Raw genomic sequence first — 6,187 nt, 5'->3', positions numbered from 1 at the left:
TTGCAGAGGAAGAAGTGGTTGAAGACTTAGGAGACGCTGAACCTCCATGGGAATCTAGAGTTGTAGGGTATTCCTCCAAGAAGCTTGAATTTAATGTTGAGGAGGGTAGTGCACAACCTCCAAGGCATATTCCCTATGAAGAATTTGACGGAATAGATCAAGAGGCGAGTTTCCTTGGTGATGATGATCATGAATCAAGCCATCCTAGTAATGAATTTGCACCCACAAGTGAAATCCTTGAGTTAGAAAAGCCTTCTCCCGATGAAATTAAAAGCAATATTGAGATAGATTTCTCTCAACCTCATATTTATGATTTGAGTGACGGAAAAGAGTTGGATGAATCCGGTGAGGAAGAGCTTGAAAGTGAAGAATCTTTTTAAAAGGTGGAAGTCCTTCAAAAAGGTTGGACGAGAGTTGAATATGTTTTGTCAAGATCGTTAGAGACTTCTCTACCTAGGTTGCCGTCTACTCCTTCATTTGAGTGGGTAAAACTTATCTCTATTTGCTTTACTGTCCCACTTGAGTATGGTATGCTTGAAACGGATGGCTAACTTAGGAGGCTTTGTGGCATTAAGCGTAAGAGAAGGATATTTAGGGGTTGGAGTTACAAATCAAGACTCATCAAGGTTGAGATTTCAAGATATAAAAGCAAGGGTTGGACTAGTGATCAATTGGTGGGATCTAAGAGAAGAGTTTGGTAATTCATTGAGAATTCGGATTGCTTGTCACCCAGTTGGAACAATGATGATCAACTTAAAGACGGGTGTAGAAACAAGATTTGGGATCTGGGCATACAAGAGGATCAACTTTGGAAGCTCAAAGCTTGTGAAGACCTTCATCAAAGCTTGGTAAATTCACTTGGAAATGTTGGAGCTTATTGAAAGTCCAAGCGTTGGTGGAAGTTTCAAGATGAGTTCAAGCACAAGCCACCATGACAAGGAGCTCACCAAAAAAAAAAAAGAGGCTGTCACGCGTGCGCGTGACCGACGCGTACGCCTCAATGCCCAAAAATGGACCATGCAAAAACAGTGCTGGGACAATGCGAGCACACGGCCTGGACAGAGAGTTGTGCTAGGACCACGCTGGTGGGATGCCAGGCGCACAACCCAACCCACGCATACGCGTCACTTGCGTTTTTTCCCATCCACGCATAGGGGTGGACGACGCGTACGCGTCGTTCCTTCATGCCATCTTTTGGTACAGCGAACAGAGAGTTGCGCTGCCACTGTGCACGTACTGTGCGAGCAGCACAATTCACACCTACCCGTACGCGTGACGGACGCGTACGCATCACCTCCTTATCCTGTAACCCACGTGTACGCGTGGGCGACGCTTACGCGTCGCATCCTGTTTTCCATTCCTCCTCTTTCTTCTCTCCCTTCTTATTCTTTCCTATTTCCTTTCTTCTTCCTTTTCTTCTTCCCTTCTTAATTTCTTCTTCTTCTTCATTTCTTTAACTTCTCATCCTTATTCTCTTTTATTCTCTTTTGTTTATTACATTTGCACACTTTCATTCATTGCATTTTAATTTTGTACTTGTTTTCATGTCTTTTTCTAAATTTGCTATTTTTTCCTTGGTGTTGAATTTTCTTACTCAACTATTGCATATTTCTTGCATTGTTTTGGGTGCTTTTTGACTTGTTTGCTATTTAGTTGCCATGCCCTTTGCTTCTATTATTTTCTCACTTGCATGTTGTAGGTACCATGTAGTTGAGAACCTTATTATTTGGCAATAGCCCACATATATTTTATTCCTTTTCATGTCTTTGTTTGTGGGTTATTCTTCTTCCTTTTCCTTTTGTTTCAGGATGGCCACCAAGAAGGAAAATGAAAAACTTCTAAATAGGGAGGACAAACAAGTTTCTGTGCACCATCTTTTGAGGAAAAGCATTAGTTGTAGCCACCCGTCTACTTGCATATCTTTGCATGCACCGAGGACGGTGCAATATTTAAGTGTGGGAGGTCGATACCGACTTCCGTGGATTAGTTACTTTCTTTTCAACACCAATGTTTAGTTCTCTTTGTTACTGAGTTGTTGCATTGCATGATAGATTGCATGTGTAGGTAGTTGCTTACATGTATGTACTACTTGGTTGAAGTAATATTTTCTTTTTCAAGAAAGTTTCTATAGCATTTCACTAATTTGAATTAAAATTTTTTGAACTTGTTTGAAGAATTTAATTTGGAACATGGTTTAGAATTCGAACACACATAAACCCGTGAGATTTTAAACCTATTTGATTGGTTGTATTTTATCAACCAATATTTTATTTTGGTGTATGTTGTTCTCGCTGAAATTGTGATCTTTGTCTTGCTTGATTCTATATTTCCATTGTTTGATGTATGCATGCACTTATATGATTGAGGCCTTTGTTCCGCTGAGCTTAAATACCCATATGGCCTTACCCTTTCATTATCCTTTGCAAACCAAATGTTGAGCCTATTTTATCCCATTTATTCTTTAATTTAGCTCATCACTAACTCTAAGTGAAAAATAATAATTTCCCTAATTTAAATTCTTGGTTAGCTTAGACTAGTGAGAGTGCTCATGATTTAAGTGTGAGGAAGTTGGGTTTGGAAACGTTTGGTTTGGGAATTGGGTGTTTTATATTTTTTATAAAAATGTGAAAAGAATGTTGAGAACATGTTCATGCATTCAATACCTTAATCATATACATTGAGAAAAATAAAAGAAAAAAAAATAAAAAGAAAAAAAAAGAGCAAATAATAAAAGGAGACAAAATGTCCAAAGTACATGGTGGTAGCAATGCATATGTATTGTATTAAAAATTGGGATGCATGAATATGTGGTACATAGTTAATGGGTAGTCAGATTTTGTATGTTCATCACATGGATTGTCTTAAGTTAGGTGGAGAGTTTAGGTTAATTAAGGATTCAGATTTTAGTCCACTTGACCAAATACATCCCTACCTTGATCCTAACCCCATTACAACCCTTAAAAGACCTCTTGATATGTGTATTTGTGCATTAAATATTTATTGATTGGTAGAAGAAGAGCAAGCCCTAGAAAACAAAGTTAGTAGAGAATTGAGAGAATCGAACCTTAAAACACTTGAGTGATTAGAGCGTATATACTTCCGGTGAGGGTTCGATGCTCGATTCTTTGTTCCCGACTTTCACGAGCTTTCTTCTTGTGAGTTTACTTGTACTTTATTTTATGATTTGAATTAGTGGAATCTCATTCATATTTGTTCTTGGAGAATTTGATTTACTTTTTACCAAGTACGTAAAAGCATTTTGCATTTAGTTGTATTCATATAGATAGGTTACATTTCATAAATTCTACCATTCCTCTTCACCCCTTTATAACTTCTCTTGAGCTTAGCATGAGGACATGCTAATGTTTAAGTGTGGGAAGATTTGATGGACCACTATTTCGTGGTACATTTTATGCTAAATTGAGTGGATTCCATTATTCTCACACTTATTCATATAATTTGCATGTTTTACATTTTCCTTCCTAATTTTGTGCTATGATTGAAAACGTATTTTTTTGGCCTTAAATTCGCTAATTTTAATCATCTCTTATTACAATTCGATGCCGTGATATTAGGGCTGGCAATGGGTAGGGTAGGGTAGGGTTTGAACCCTACCCTAACCCTACCCGCGGGTTGAAAATTCTATTAAAACTCTACCCTACCCTACCCGCGGGTTGAGAATCTCTCAACCCTAACCCTACCCGCACCCTAAAGTTCAAAACCCTACCCTACCCTACCCTACCCGCAGAAATATCAATTTTTTTCAAAGTAAATATAAAATTCAATCATTTCAAATTGTATACATATTAATAACATAAAAAATAACAAACTAATGCTCTAAATTACTAAATTAACTAACTAGTTTAGTGGTTGTTCACTTATTGTAAATCATTACATAAGAGAGGTTGTGGGTTTAACTCTCACTTCCTTCACTATATACCTAATTTTTATAAAATATGTGTTATATTTGAGGTGCGGGTAGGGTAGGGTAGGGTACAACCTAAACTCGTACCCTACCCTACCCGCAGGCATACCCGGACCATACCCTACCCTACCCGCAGCGGGTAGGGTATCCTACCCTACCCGAACGGGTTGGACCGGATTGGATACCCGCGGGTAGGGTATGAATTGCCAGCCCTACGTGATATGTGTGTTAAGTGATTTCAGATTTTTCCAGGGCAAGAATGGCTTAGAGGATGGAAAAGAAGCATGCAAAAGTGGAAGGAACACAAAAAATTGAAGTTTTGAGAAGCTGGTAACGACGCGCACGCGTCGATGACGCGTACGCTAGACTTGTGTAGCAGACATATGACGCACACGCATGGATGACGCGTACGTGTGACCAGGAATTTGTTCAAGTGACGCGTACGTGTAGCTGACGCGTACGCGTGACGAGCGTCACGTGCTGCAATTTACAGAAAACGCTGGGGCCGATTTCTGGGCTGCTTTGAACCCAGTTTCAGGCCCAAAAACACTAATTAAAGGCTACAGAGTGGAGCTGGAAGGGGGGAATCATTCATTCAACTTTCATTCACACACATTAGGTTTTAGATGTAGTTTTCTAGAGTCATCTCTCTAGGTTTTAAGGTTTTTAGTCTTGTTTCTTCTCAATTTCAGAATTCTATCTTACTTTAATTTAGTTTTCTTCTACTCTTATTTGCTTTAGCACTTTAGTTATCTACTTCTCTTATTGATCCCTTTATTTTGCTAATTTAGTTTATGAACTCATGTGTTATTCTCAACTTTCATTAATGCAATTTATGTTTCACGTTTCTTATTGTTCAATTGTCTTGTTATTGTTATTTCCTTGCTTTGATTAGTCTTAGATATTGCTATGTCTTGTTAGTTTTCTCTATTTTTATTTTATGCCTTCCAAGTGTTTGATAAAATATTTGGTTGGATTTTAAATTAGATTTTTATGTTCTTAACTTGGATTGATCAATTAGAGACTCTTGAGTTATCAAGATTCTTTTGTTGATTGGTGATTGAAAATTGCTAGTTGGCTTAGGCTTCACTAAATCTAATCCTTAATTAGGACTTGTGAACTTAAGTTGATTTTGTTCACTTGACTTTTCTTCATTGTTAGAGGTTAACTAAGTGAAAGCAAAAGGCAATTACCATCACAATTGATGATGATAATGAGGATAGGAATTCCAATTCTCAATCGTTGTTAGGACTTTTCTTAGTTGTTATTTTATTTCCTTGTTATTTACATTACTTGTTTCTTATTTCAAAACCCAAAAATATACTTTTCTACAACCAATTGTAAGCATACTTCCCTGTAATTCTTTGAGAGATGACCCGATGTTTAAATACTTCGGTTTATTTTTATTGGGTTTGTATTGTGACAAACAATTTAAGCATTGTTTGAGGTTAATTGTCGGTTTAGAAATATACTTGCAACGCGAAATTTTTGTGAAAATCTCCACCGACATTTTTTCTCCGTCAATTACCTCCCTCAACATCTCTTGGACCACCTCATTCGTAGGTGAAAACTTTGAAATTAGTCATAACACATGAAGGGCTCGATCATTAGTCGCAACCGATACTCTTAGAGTCCTCTTCGAAAAAACCGCGATTTTGGCCAAGTGGTTCAAGAACTATTCTCTCCCTTCTGCACACGAACATAGTTGAGCTAAGAGCTTGAATATAAGCTCTGTTAGGTTTTCCTCCATTGGTTTATCAATGGAGAGTTCGATTAGTTTGGCAACTGCACCGGATTCTACGATCTTCATTCTGTTTCTTCCCAAGAGTTATTTTGGGATTTTAAAAATATAGAGGTATCTTCAATTAAATTTTTAACCCTAACAGTGAGAATATTCGGTTTTTAAAAGAATATTTTGTTATTTCAAACGTTTTTATCACGGTAGGGACTAAATTGAAAAGAAAAATTATGGTATAAGGACCCAATTGAAAAGAAAAAAGGTATTGGGACCTAATTAAAAATTCGATAAAACTATAGGGACCTGCGAATAATTAAACCTTAATTATACTACATAGTGTATATCTAATAAGTGTTATATTATTTAGAAATTAATTAGATAATAAGTAAACTAATGTTAAATTTGAATTGTTTTATATTAAAAATATTGTGCACAATATTTTTTTGATAATTTGTATATAATTTCATATAATTATTCAATTAGTTTATTATTTTAAAAATGTATTTATTTTTAAAAATGACATA

This window comes from Arachis ipaensis, chromosome B03 (assembly GCF_000816755.2).
Source record: "Arachis ipaensis cultivar K30076 chromosome B03, Araip1.1, whole genome shotgun sequence".
Classification (NCBI taxonomy): Eukaryota; Viridiplantae; Streptophyta; class Magnoliopsida; order Fabales; family Fabaceae; genus Arachis; species Arachis ipaensis.
Note: the sequence above shows the minus strand (reverse complement) of the source record.